Source organism: Pygocentrus nattereri, chromosome 1 (genome assembly GCF_015220715.1).
Source record: "Pygocentrus nattereri isolate fPygNat1 chromosome 1, fPygNat1.pri, whole genome shotgun sequence".
In the NCBI taxonomy this organism is placed as follows: domain Eukaryota; kingdom Metazoa; phylum Chordata; class Actinopteri; order Characiformes; family Serrasalmidae; genus Pygocentrus; species Pygocentrus nattereri.
This window is the reverse complement of record NC_051211.1, coordinates 13,150,706-13,165,645: the sequence shown is the minus strand read 5'-3', so window position 1 is coordinate 13,165,645 and position 14,940 is coordinate 13,150,706.

Genomic DNA, 14,940 nt, shown 5'->3' with positions numbered 1-14,940 from the left:
CCTCCTACTTCAACTTCTGTTTCTACTCTTTGTGCAATAAGTAAAAGCCTTTGCCTATGGTTAAACATTAACAGATATCATGACTTGATAGCATGAAATGCAGGTCATAATGATTCTGTTTGTCCAGGTAAAATAAACTTGCATGCATCATTAATAGCCCTTCTAGTTCCTTCTCTGGAACTGATACATTATCCAGATGTCTAAGTGTGTTATTAACAAGGAAGTAAGGCATCATTAATCAGGTGATGTAAGTGCAAAGGCTTTTGTGGGAATCGATTAGCTGTAATGGCTTTTAGTGGCTGTTACAGTGATAAGAAAAAGCAGGGAAACGTTTTCAACGTCCTTTGGTCCACATGTTCTATAAGCTTACCTGAACACTTTCGCATAAGAAAATGAGAATCCTAAAAACCAAGAAAGGCCTTTAAGCTATCATCTTTGAGAGAGAGGAGAAAATCAAGCTCCACTCTCACTTCAGATCTGAAAAAAACACAGTGTTTCTGTCCATCCTTCCACTGTGAGAAGACAACTCAATGCTAGGAGTCCGAAAGGATGAGCAGCTTGCAAGAAGCCCTTACTAAAAAGGAAATAGATGAAAAAAGAAAAATGCAAATCAAACAAAGACGCTGCTGATGTTTTCAGAACAGTGGGCTGACCACCCCAGAGTCCAGACCTCAACACTAATGAATGTGTTTAGGATTACTTGGATGGTTAGCAGCAGAAAATACATCCAGCTTCTAAGACTGAACTTTGGAGGTGTGGAAAAATGAAAAGGAAGAGAAAAGGCAGAAGACAAATAGAAAACACAACCAATTTCTAGGGCTACACTCACATTACCAGGTTGAAGTAGCACAAGTCCGATTTTTTTGCCCTAATGTGACTGATCTGATGCTTTCAGGGCTGTGTGGACACAAATCTGATTGTTTCAAATCTGACCTGCGCCACTTTCATAAGTGGTCCTAGATCAGACGTGTATCCAATTTGTAGCCATGCAACCTTAATGTGAACGCTCATGTAAACGTAGACTTTGTAGGTAGGGCGGCACGGTGGCGTGGTGGGTAGCGCTGTCGCCTCACAGCAAGGAGGGCCTAGGTTCGATTCCCTGGCCAGGTGACCGGGGTCCTCTCTATGTCGAGTTTGCATGTTCTCCCCGTGTCTGCGTGGGTTTCCTCTGGGTTCTCCGGTTTCCTCCCACAGTCCAAAGACATGCAGTCAGGCCAATTGGAAATGCTAAATTGCCCCTGGGTGTGAGTGACTGTCTGTGTCTGTCTGTCTGCCCTGCGATGGACTGGCGACCTGTCCAGGGTGTATCCTGCCTTCCGCCCGAAGACTGCTGGGATAGGCTCCAGCACCCCCCCGCAACCCTGACGGAGAAGCTGCTTAGAAAATGGATGGATGGACTTTGAAGGTGTGGAAAAATATGTCTGCAGATGTCTTTGAAAAATTGAGAGCAAGACTCCTGCACCAATGTAAACTGTAAAGGCAAATTATGTACCAACTAAATGCTGAAATATGTGATGTAATATTAAGTGTTGGGATTTTCTGTTAAATACATGGTTTCTGTTTTGTCCCTGCTGCTGAAAAATATGTTCTGAAATTCTAGTTTTGATGATAAAATAAATGAGGTTTGACCTCTGACTTTCGCACAGAACTGTGATCAAATTTTAATCATGAATAAACTCAAATGAGTTTAATGAGAAAAAAGTATAACAAATTCTGTAGCATTTCCTCTTTATTAAACTAAACTTAGTTGTTGAAAATAAATGGGAAAGTAGTGAATAAAAATATCAAGAACAACACAATATTTACAGTAAAACTATATTTGCTATATCTTTTTTAAACAGGTAATTTAAATGAGGTCACTCATGGAAACAGATGAAGCTCTTTTTGAAGGAATTTGGGTTGGTCTGCCTGAAAGTGATTGTCCTGCAAAGATCAGACCAGGGCAACCCTGACTTGGCAGTGAACGATCTGTTGCATCCCTTCTTCCCTCCACCACTAAACTTACTATCATAGTTACAGTGAGTGGACGCAGGGGTGCAACTACATACTTTCTGAGGTGGATGCAAACATATTATCGGCGCCCCCCCCCCAAAAACCCCGCCCCTTAACTTAAAGTGACTGAAAAAAATTAAAATTAAAATCAAATATTTAAGCAGGCAAGCTAAAATAAGGAACATTATAAACAGAATACAAATTAAATGGTAAGAGCAAAAAACAAGCAATGAGGATTTAATTAAGAAGAAATAAAATAATTCAGAATAACTGATAAGTGGACAGGCTAAAATGTAACGCAATAAAATAGAGATTAATAATTAGAATAATAAAATATAAGCACAAAGAAAGGGTTAAAACACCAAGTTTATATAAAAAAGTAAATTATGGAAATAAACAGTAAAACAGAAGACAGAATAAATAAAAGAAAGAAATAAATGAAATAAAAAGGTAAAAGGCGAAAAGTATGGAATAAAATAAATAAAAAGGTAAAACAGAAAATTAAATAAAGGACAAAATAAATAAAAATGTAAAGGAAAACTCAACTAAAACAGTTACAGGCTGAATGTGTCTGAATGTGGCTAGAAACTAAGAGTTTAAGATGATTTAGTGACACCAGCGAGCTGAGCTTTAGACCAGGCTGCCACGGTTAGGATATTAGCTAGAATGTTGACTAGCTAGGTTAGCTAGCTAAACCGGCTACTATAAAGAGCTATGGCTTGACTAATGTCACTCGTTTTGAAGTTAAACCGAGAAAATAACCAGTTCAGGGTTAATCAGGTCGTAGCTGGAGAACCAAGTTTAGCTGTAACGTTAGCTTGCTGCCTCACTGCTATCATTCATCTGGCTGGCTGGGTAATATTAATATGGCTAGCCTTAGCTAGCACAGTAACATACATCTTAAACTGAAAAGGCGATCTCTTCTGATGGTGTGAATCTATTCACGGTGAAGTACGGGATCTTTGGGGAAACTATGGAAGGTTTGACCTCTATTAGATTCCTTTATTTTTGAATAAGTGCATTTGGGAACGCAGCAGTGAGGCAGCTTTGCTAGAACCCAGTGGTCCAGCGCTACTTTCGTACCCTACAGTCTCGTTTTGGTAGACAAAGGTGACGTAGGTGAATAAAGCGTATAAACTGACCAACCTGCTGTCTTTCAACCACTTTGAGAAGCTTTTCTTCATCCCTACAACATCTTTTTCTCTCTCCCTCTTCCGTTTTCTGTTTTGTGCCCCGGAGAGCTTTTTTTTCTACCCCTCCATCCTGAACACCCTGCAGGTGCACGACGAAAAAAAAAAACAAAACACTGAGTGGACGCATATTTCTGATATAGGCCTGGTTTATCTCTTTAAAATACATGACCGTAAACATGTCAGGGATCCTGAAGCTTGACAGCTAGTTAGGTAGCTAGTTAATTAGCCAGTGTGTGATGCATTGACATTAGGCTATTCATCAGATAGAAGTACCTTTTCCACTCGTATCTCTGGTCTGTACACAGTTTGTTAAATGAAGGCCAAATATTCTAAACTAAATTTAAGTTAATAAATAAATAAATAAATAAAAGTTTTTTTTTTCCTCTGGCATTTTTTCTGCAAATTTTCATGCAAAATCTATTTATTTGCTTTTGCAATATTAACGTATCAGAAAATACAAACTTTTGCATAGGACATTTATGTTTCATATGGGGATATATTTATTTCAGCATGTAAGCAGTATTTGTGCATTAAAATGTGAAGAATAAAAGGCATCTTAAAGTGAATTAGTTTTAGAACAAAGCATTTGGAGTTAAAAAAAAAATCCACACTGTAAATACTTTGACCTAAAACCAATTCACTTTAAGGTATCTTTTTTATATCTATAATAACTGTTGTCTTGTCTGTGAAATGCTTTACTTCTCATATATGATATATCACATCCTTATTTCTTAAGGAATAATTTTGGAATGTTTGGCATATTTGCAGTTTTTACCCTTGGTTTCAGTCAAATGAAACCTGATTAAAATGTAAAAATCCTGTTTCTGTGAAATGTATTCTAGCAATAGATGAGAAAGCACTATCCGTTGTTATGCAGGCACAATTCAGTAAGGGGATTTGTTTACAAAGAGAAGCATTTGTTTACAGTATTTCATTCTATTAAGTATGGAGTTAGAATTCAGTTAGAATTCCTTGAAACTAAATAGAGGTGTTCCTGAAGGGTTACCTCTGGGGCCAGACTGTTTTAATGTTTTACAAATCAAGTCTAAGGCTTCACCTTTATGAGACTATCCCATGCATGTCTGTATAAATGATGAAAAAAAGCATGAATTGCTTTGTTGCAAAGTCAAGGAATTGTAAAATTTGTCATCAATCAATATGTAGACAATCTTATCCGATTAAGCTGGAAACAGGTACCAAATGACGTTTTCAGTCATAAACCTACAAGTGATAACTTTATTGTTCCTGGCACAGGTGAATGCTCTAACTACAATAAAATCAGTATTCATTACACAACATGCAAATTATCCTGCAGGCCAGTAGACAGTTACAAAGGGGATGTTTCTAGTGGAATTATTTTAATAGATAAACAAATGTTTATCTGTCTGCAGTGCTTGTATTCCAGAATTATGGTCAGATGAAAGGAACTGAACATTGGGACTTCTAGGATTCTGGAATGACTCATATCTATATTATCAACAATTTTTCTTCCTCTTCTTATTATTATTATCATCATTATTATTATAATTATTACAAATATGGATACTGACCTAAAGAGCCCATATTGTGGAAACCTGAATTTTCCTCACTTTTTAAGTAAAAGAGTTTGATGTGGTTTATTAAAATTAAAAGTTTCAAAACATACCAAACACTTCTCAGATATGGAAACTAAGCTGCAAAACAACCTGTTTTGAATTCACTGTTTCCATGGAAATCAGTATATTTATATACAGAATATATCCTATTTAGCCTACAGCAGGTTGGAAGTTGCACAGCAAACAACTCTTCTCATAAAGGCCCCACAGTAAGGTGGAGCCCAATGACAACAGAAATTTTGGGATGGCAACTGGGGTCAGATTTCAGAGGGGAACCAGTCATCCCAACCACCGCTTTAAATCTGTGCATGCCTACAGCTCCATTTATTCAGTGATAATGAGGGTTTCAGTCTAGCTCAATAAACTCATTAGACTCATTAGAATTCTAGAGTTGAAAAAAGATAACATTCGGCTCTTTTACTACTCTGTTGCAGCTCCACAGCAGAATTAGATGTTTTGGTAAAAATAAAATAATCCTCCTTCGCAGCAAATAAAGTTCTGCTGATTGTTCAACACAGTTTTAACAATAAATGTTCTTAAATGCTGCAGTTAATGTAGCCTATAACTACTAATTCACCAACTTTTAACCTTTAAGGTTGGCGAGTAGATTGCTGGTCATGTAGTAACGCAGACAACAATCTTGCCTAGCTAGTAGCTAATGAAAAGGCAAAGAGAAAGATTGAAGATGTACATCTAGAATTTGGAGGCTAATGAACTTATTTGCATTTATAAGCACTACAGCTGGTTTTCTGATATGTTTAATCTGCAACGAGAAACATTAAAAAGTCATGAGGCTGAAGTCAGATTCTCTTTCAAATTTTCCTGTTCTAACTTAAATGGTGCAGCAGTAACATTCTGGCACCATTTAAAGTGGAGTGGGAAACATCGAACAAGAAGCTCGCAATTGAGAAGTGACTTCAGCTTAGTAAAAATTGAACATTGAGAGACAATAATTTTTTCTATTTTTCTTACTTACATTTTTTAGCCTATACTAGGACTAAAAAAATTTTTCAATACATTCTTGGTGGATGGGTACATGTGAGGTGAAAAAAACAAAACAAATTTTTTCAGAACAAATTTACCATCATCAACATTACCTATAAAACCTCAAAAGATACTGATTAAAATGCCTGTTTGTTTTGTAGGCATTGCAAAGCCTGGTTCCCATCACCACCACTGTAAAGAATTAGGAGTTTGTAAGTTTCTCAATAAACCACTTCAGATCAAATCACTCTGAATGACTTTGTTTACTTGTCATCAACTGAATTATGCAGAAATTTTTAACTTCCGGTGGATTTCCCCTTTATTTTCCCCCTTTAGTATTTTCCCCCTTTATTATTTGAGAAAAATAGTGGCCTGTTGATAATTCAGTTTTATAGCTCAATAAAAAAGATTAACTGCATAGATATCATATCAGGTGTAGTCTATTAACATGTTAAACTGGAAGGCAGGAATCTTTGTTGTGATAAACATATAAAAGATGACGTAATTGTTTTCTGTAAATGGGGCATTATTTCCATACACTAAAATCATTATGTTAAACTCAACATACAACAGTCTACTTGGAAAATATCCCACTGGCCAGTCAACAGTTACCAAAATAGTACAATTTACTCTTTGTAATAGTATTGAGATTCACTTTTAATACATGAAGGAACAAATGAGAGAAGCTGAAGGGATTCTGATAGATTTCAATTTCATTCCACGCACCAATCATTTACCAGCCAAACCTAATTTAACAGGACATTTAATAAAACTAATCTGGTAAAAGTAGCCATTTTGTCTGGAATACTTGGTAACCCTCCTTTAGTTATAGTTAAGACATTCATTCAACATACAACATCTGGGTTAATCATCATGTCTCAAAAACGTCTATGCAAATATAGAAAAATTGAGAAAATAGAAGAGAACATGAGGAGAAAAAGCTTAAAGGTCTGGTCAGAGGAAAGAAGACAAGGAAAGTTGGTGGTGGAATGAGGAAGTCCAGGAGAGTATACAGAAGAAGGCAGCTAAGAAAAAGTGGGATAACCAGAGAGATGAAGGAAGTAGGCAGGAGTACTGTGAGGCTAGTCGCATAGCGAAAAGAATGGTGGCAAAAGCAAAGGCTCAGGCCTATGATGAGCTGTATGAGAGGCTGGAGGGTAAAGAAGGAGTAAAGGAGTTGTATCGTTTGGCTAAACAGAGAGATAGAGCTGGAAAGGATGTACAGCAGGTTAGGCTGATAAAGGATAGAGAGGGAAATGTACTAGTGAGTGAACAGAGTGTTGAGTAGATGGAAGGAGTACTTTGAAGAACTAATGAATGAGGAAAACGAGAGAGAGGAGGACAACGGGGGGAGAGATAGTGGATCAGGAAGTGCAGAGAATTAGTAAGGTGGAAGTGAGGGCAGCTTTAAAAAGGATGAAGAATGGAAAGGCAGTTGGTCCAGATGACATACCTGTGGAGGTATGGAGATGTTTAGGAGAGAAGGCAGTGGACTTTTTAACCAGGTTGTTTAACAAAATCCTGGAGAGTGAGAGGATGCCTGATGAGTGGAGAAGCAGTGTACTGGTCCCCATTTTTAAGAACAAGGGTGATGTGCAGAGCTGCAGTAACTACAGAGGTATAAAGTTGATGAGCCACACCATGAAGGTATAGGAAAGAATTATTGAAGCAAGGCTAAGGCGAGAGGTTCAGATCAGTGAGCAGCAGTTTGGTTTCATGCCCAGAAAGAGTACCACAGATGCAATTTTTGCGTTGAGAGTGTTGGTAGAGAAGTACAGAGAAGGTCAGTAGGAGCTACATTGTGTCTTTGTGGATCTAGAGAAGGCATAGGGTGCCAAGAGAGGAACTGTGGTACTGTATGAGGAAGTCAGGTGTAGCTGAAAAGTATGTTAGGGTGGTGCAGGACATGTATGAAGATAGTGAGACAGTGGTGAGGTGTGCAGTTGGAGTGACAAATGGTTTCAAGGTGAAGGTAGGGATACATCAGGGATCAGCTTTGAGCCCCTTCTTGTTTGCAATGGTGATGGAAAGGTTGACAGATGAGGTCAGGCAGGAGGCTCCATGGACCATGATGTTTGCAGATGACATTGTAATCTGTGGTGAGAGTAGAGAGCAGGTGGAAGAGAATCTGGAGAGGTGGAGGTTTGCACTGGAGAGGAGAGGAATGAAGGTCAGTAGAGATAAGACGGAATACATGTGTGTGAATTAGAGGGAGGCAGGTGGAAAGGGGAAGATGCAAGGAGTAGAGGTCGTAAAGGTGGATAACTTCAAATATCTTGGGTCAACCATCCAGAGCAATGGACACTGTAGAAAAGAGGTGAAGAAGAGGGTGCAGGCAGGATGGAGTGGGTGGAGACGGGTGTCAGGGCTGATGTGTGACAGAAGGATAGCAGCAAGAGTGAAAGGGAAGGTTTACAAGACAGTAGTGCATCCTGCTATGATGTATGGTTTGGAGACTGTGGCTCTGTCTAAAAGACAGGAGGCTGAGCTGGAGGTGGCGGAGATGAAGATGCTGAGATTTTCGTTGGGAGTGACAAGGATGGACAAGATAAGAAATGAGCAGATCAAAGGGACAGTGAAGGTAGACCTCAGAGAAGGTTTATCGATGTAGTGAAGGTGGACATGGAGATGGTTGGTGTGAAAGTAGAGGAGGCAGTGGATAGGGCAAGATGGAGGCAGATGATCTGCTGTGGCGACCCCTAAAGAGCAGCTGAAAGAAGAAGAAGAAGAGGCCATTCATTTTGACTTGTAAATGGACAAGTAGTGGATCTGCCTAATGAAGCAGGTCCAGCTTGCACAGGCCTTCTGACAGTTTCAGCTTCACACAACTTAACAAACATATGCGCAGTTCCTTTTACAGCAGCAGTTATAAAATTGCAATTATAAAAAAGATATAAAGTAAAGCTTCTACAATCATTGCTGTTAACAGTGTAGGGATGCAGTGGTACAGTGCAGACACAGTGCGGTATTAATCACTGTTTATGGGCCATGATAACAGTATGGTTTGTATCTTTGTATTTAAGATATATTATTATGGTCACACTTTATTTGGATGGTCCCCTACAGAGGCTCTACAGATATTATATCATCAACAAACTTTCTGGAAATGTTCAGTGGATTATCAACGACATTGTGGTTAGAGTTAAGGTTAGGAGTAGATGTATGTTTAGCCTTGAGGTTAGGGTTAGGGTCAGGGTCAGGAGTAGGGATAGATTTAATAAACTTAAATAAGCTTATTATTATTAACTACAGAGAGTACAATGCAAACTAATGGAGCTTTTGTTAGGTTATAGAAGTGAGTAATAAAATATTGGGCCCCCTGGTGGACATTCCTACACCATTGCCACTAGATCCACTGCATTTTTTCACTGCAGATTTACTGCATGAAATGTATTGCTTTCATGTACATATGTGCTCATTCCCAATTTAATCCCTGCAACACATTCCAAAAAAATTGGCACAGGAGCATATGTTACATTACCTTTCCTCTTAATAGCACTAATTAATTGTTTGGGGTCTGAACACACCAGCTGATCTAATTGACGTTTGACAGCAGATTTTTTTGCCATTCTTCAGACACACAGGTTTTCGGAGAGGAACCATACGAGGCCTTTGCTGTCATTGTACTTGATAATGTAACACACATTTTCTGATTATGCAGCCATGCTATTGCAACATGCAGAATGTTTCTTAGTGTTGTCACCATAATCTAAGCGTGGACACGATAAATGCAGCCCTGTACAGTTAGAATTGATTCTATTATGTACTATTAATATTATTGTTTGCTATTGAACATCAAATGATTTAAGTGTGTCAATATTTTGATTTATTTCATATTTTAATTGATGATTATTGCACAATTTACGTTGTGAAATGAGTTTCATAATAACAATGAAGATGGATAAAAACGCTATATAACATGAAGCTAGAATACATAAGTAATAGATGCCACCCAAATATGAAGTATATTATGGAGGAAATTAAAATCAGATGTCATCTGGTCATACTGGGTACAGTTTTAGTGAAAATAAATAAAAAAAAAATAAAATCTGGCCAAAGTTTATTCACACACAATCTGTTCATGAGCATATTAATGCAAGGTGTAAACAAGCTCATGGTGTCTTTGAGTGATGACCTTCTATTTGCTAAATATTTCCTAAATCATTTAGGCCTGTGTCACTAACATGATATCTAAAAATTAGCTAGAAAAATAACATAAATAATATTTAACATCTAGTCTATGTAATGATTTAAGCCTTCAACTAACATTTATATACATAGAAATATGAAATCTTAATCTAAATGTTATGAATTGTGACCTCCAGAGCTGACTGGGGACGTTATGGGGACTAAATAAATCTGAGCACAAATGTGAAAATGTGCCCATGTATGTCCATCTAAATATGCTGCTTTTACATATGAGCTGCTTTGGTTCCCAAAGTAAGGCAGCAGGTGGAAAAATTGTGTTTTGAACAAAAACAAAACCTTCTCGGATAGCTTATTCAACACTGATTTTATCTCCGATTGTGTTTGTTGTGACAGGTCATAGCTCAGTGCTAGCTAGTTAAGATATGTTTATTTAATAAGCTTGCCATCAGAAACAGTCAGAACAAAATGCCATTGTATTTCTAAAAAAATAAAAGGAAAGCAGCACAGAGGAAAATCCATACAGTACATCTGACATTTACTTTGGCTCAGCTACATCGCCATCGTTATCAGTACACGTCTGCCTAAATATTGAGTGAATGAATTAATTAATAAAAAGGACATGTGTGAACAGGAAAAGAATTTAGATATAGATTCACAAGTTATCGACGCAAGTCAGAACAGGTGTAAAAGATTGGAGCGCTGGAAATGGGTATCCTGTGACATTTATTGTTTTCTGGAAGAGCTGTGTGGTGTAATAATTCATAGGTCAGGACATTGTGTAACCTGTTGGTAAACTGGCAAAGAAAGTTTTCCGGATAACAGTAACATTACTGCATTTGACCTTTGTATTCTTTTTCAGAATTGCTGTTGTAGGTAAATCTACCAGAATCAAGAGCATGCAACCAGTTTAGTCCTTCCTAAAAACACTCATCTATTTCTGACATCGACTGAGTGGCAAAACTTTAATCAGAAAGTTTAAGTGCACTGTAAAATGTGAAAATGTGGTTTATTGTATGGTTTTACAAAATTGAGAGTCAAGGTCTCCAAAAGTCAATTTGAGTCTGGTCAAGATGTTGGGGTCTGTAAGGTCTTTTAAAGTCAAATTCAGTCTGATTAGCTTTTCAGATGAATTGTGGCACACAGCTTATCATTAAACTACAAAGTTCTGCATGATTAAATGGTTTGAATGTAAATAAAGTAATTTAGAGTTCTCTGTTGTGCAATGCCCTATTCTCCCTTACACACAGAGTAGGACATATTCACAGCAGCAATGATAAGACATTGGAACCAAACCTCTCAAAGCTACATCACAGAAAGATATTAGATGACATGGTTACAAATACGCTGCCTGATGCACAAAATATAGTTGTGAGACAATATTCTAGCTTAAAATGATGTGGTGTTCACCAAAGGCTGTGCTGCAATGAGGAGCTCAGGGGGTGTAGCCATGCAAATTGGCGTCACACTCCTGTGTAAGACGGATGCTGATTGTCGTTGTTGCTGATGTGTGCGCCGCTTCTCCAACACCCAAAGGGTCAACAACATGTGGTGCCGTGCAGCTCTTTTACTGCTCTGTTGCGGCTCAACAACAGAATTTGATTTTTAGGTAAAAATAAAATAATCCTCCTTTGCAGTAAAATAAAGCTCTGCTGATCTTTCAATACAGTTTTGATGATAAATGGTCTTTAACATGAGAGTTAATGTATAACTGCTAATGTGTTGGTGCACAGACTGCTGGCCACCATAGCAACAAGGAAGACAATCTCGCCTAGTTAGTAACTAACAAAAAGGTGATTTCCAACATCAGTAACTTGGAGACAAACAGACTTATTTGCATTTATAAATCACTCCAGCTTGTTTCCTGATGTGTTTAATCTGTAACAAGAAACTGTCAAACAATAAAAAGCCACAAGTCTGAAGGCAGCTTTTTGTTTGCGAGCTTGTTTGCCTTTTCCTGTTCCACCTTAAATGGTGAAGCAGTTACATTCTGAAGCCTCAGGCTCCATTTAAGATGGAACAGAAAAATGGAAACAAGAAGCTAGAGAATGAGAAGCAACTTCAGCCTCATAAAAACCTTAACATTAACACATACAGAGACATATTTACAGCCAAAAACTGTGGCTTCCAAGGTGGTTTGATTTTTGCTGCAAGGACAAAATGGCTCTTCCTAACCTTTGAGTTGCCTAAGGTAAGGCATAGTACAGGGAGTTGGTCAGAGAGCTTACCTGTGGTAGTTTGAGATGGTCTCAGCAGCAGCAGGGTGAGGGGGCGCCCACCCTGCAAGTATTGCTAAAGCTCCCTGCTTATGTTACTGCCACTTGGCACAACATAACAGCCAGCCTGGAGAGGCAGATTGGTGAGTGAGTGTGTGCCATGCACATCTGTTTTAAGAACATATCTAATTTTATGACAACTATGAACATGTTCAAACAAATCTAGATCACAAACATGTTTGTCACAAACATGTTCTGCTGTATTCCTTTTGCTCAAGATGTACCACATAACTACCTGTCACCAGATAAATAAAGTAACAGAAATCTAAACATTACTTCAGTCGGTCACTTCTTATGCTTGTTATGTCTATATAAGTTATAAATAAAGTTATTCTAATAGCACGGTATTCCAAATGCAGATCTAATTTTAATTATACAAATATATATTTGAGTTCATTTGTCTTGCTGCAAGATCCAGGAATAGGCCTGTTCCTGATTAATGGCCTATGTAATATTTAAGCTTTATTGAATTTAGCTCTTCAGTAAAAGATTATTATTATTATGATTATTATTATTAATATTATCCAGAAACAGAAAACTATGTACAACTTTCCTCTTTTCCATCTGCTTTTTCCAGCCAGCTGGTAAAAGGTGCTGATGACTGTAATTGTAAATATTAAAACTTCCTCGGTAATCTAACAGATAATGTGACTTGATTATTAACCACAGTCACATTTAATTTGGGTTAATCAGTTGCCCTGGCCTCAGACATCGAGTGACCCCACAGAAGAGTTTTTATTGCTTTTGGCACCATAAGCTCCATTAGTGTGGTTGTATTTTTTAAAAATGATAGTTCTTTAAGGGTTCTTTAGTATTGAAAATGGTCCTATATACACTCCCAATTCCAATGAAGTTGGGACGTTGTGTACAACATAAATAAAAACAGAATACGATGATTTGCAAATCCTTTTCAACCTACATTCAATTGAACACACTACAAAGACAAGATATTTAATGTTTAAATGGATAAACTTTATTGTTTTTTGCAAATATTCACTCATTTTGAATTTGATGCCTGCAACATGTTCCAAAGAAGTTGGGACAGGGGCATGTTTACCACTGTGTTACATCACCTTTCCTTTTAACAACACTCAATAAGTGTTTGGGAACTGAGGACACTAATTGTTGAAGCTTTGAAGGTGGAACTCTTTCCCATTCTTGCTTGATGTACAACTTCAGTTGATCAACAGTCCGGGGTCTCCGTTGTTGTATTTTGCGCTTCATAATTTGCCACACATTTTCAATGGGAGACAGGTCTGGACTGCAGGCAGGCCAGTCTAGTACCCGCACTCTTTTACTATGAAGCCACGCTGTTGTAACACGTGCAGAATGTGGCTTGGCATTGTCTTGCTGAAATAAGCAGGGACGTCCCTGAAAAAGACGTTGCTTGCTTGGATGGCAGCATATGCTGCTCCAAAACCTGTATGTACCTTTCAGCATTAATGCTGCCTTCACAGATGTGCAAGTTACCCATGCCATGGGCACTAACACACCTCCGTACCATCAGAGACGCTGGCTTTTGAACTTTGCGCTGATAACAATCCAGACAGTCCTTTTCCTCTTTGGCCCGGAGGACATGATGTCCATGATTTCCAAAAACAATTTGAAATGTGGACTCGTCAGACCACAGGACATTACAGAATGATGTTGGTTTTTAATGAAGTGCCGCCTGAGGGATTGAAGGTCACGGACATTCAATGTTGGTTTTCTGCCTTGCTGCTTACTTGCAGAGATTTCTCCAGATTCTCTGAATCTTTTGATGATAGGACTGTAGATGATGAAATCCCTAAATTCCTTGCAATTGCACATTGAGAAACATTGTTCTTAAACTGTTGTTCACAAAGTGGTGAACCTCGCCCCATCCTTGCATGGTGAACGACTGAGCCTTTCAGGGATACTCCCTTTATACCCAATCATGACACTCACCTGTTCCCCTGTGGAATGTTCCAAACAGGTGTTTTTTGAGCATTCCTCAACTTTCCCAGTCTTTTGTTGCCCCTGTCCCAACTTCTTTGGAACGTATTGTAGGCATCAAATTCAAAATTAGTGAATATTTGCAAAAAGCAATAAAGTTTATCCGTTTGAACATTAAATATCTTGTCTTTGTAGTGTATTGAATTGAATATAGGTTGAGAAGAATTTGCAAATCATCATATTCTGATTTTATTTATGTTGTACACAACGTCCCAACTTCATTGGAATTGGGGTTGTAGAACCATGAACACCCAAAGAACCCTTTGCATGGCTAAACAGGTTTTTGCTTCATGCAAGTGTTATTCAGATTGATGAAAAATGTGCTGTAGATCATTCTATATTAATGATGTTAAGCCTGTAACAAGAGAAGAACCCTTTTTGGTGTTATCTAGATCCATATAAAACACATTCTCCATCAGTCTGAAAAACGTTTCATGCAAAGGGTTTGTTGGGTGTTCCCGGTTCTACATACAACCCTTATCTTTACTAAAGAACACTTGAGAAACCATCTTGTTTAAGTGTGTAGTGTTCACTGTTGTAGTAACTGTTGACATGTTTAGTAATAATATGTAATATAATGATTTTCTTTTGGAATACTCCTTACACAATATAAAATGATATACAATAAATTCTACTTCTTCAGAATGATATGTTACATTGAACCATGCCCTTTTATTTCCACATCACGTAAAGCACATCATATCAAAGTATAGCTTCTCAACAATCTCTGGTGTTATGCAGACTATGAACACTTTGAAGAAATATGGCTAGTCGGCTAGT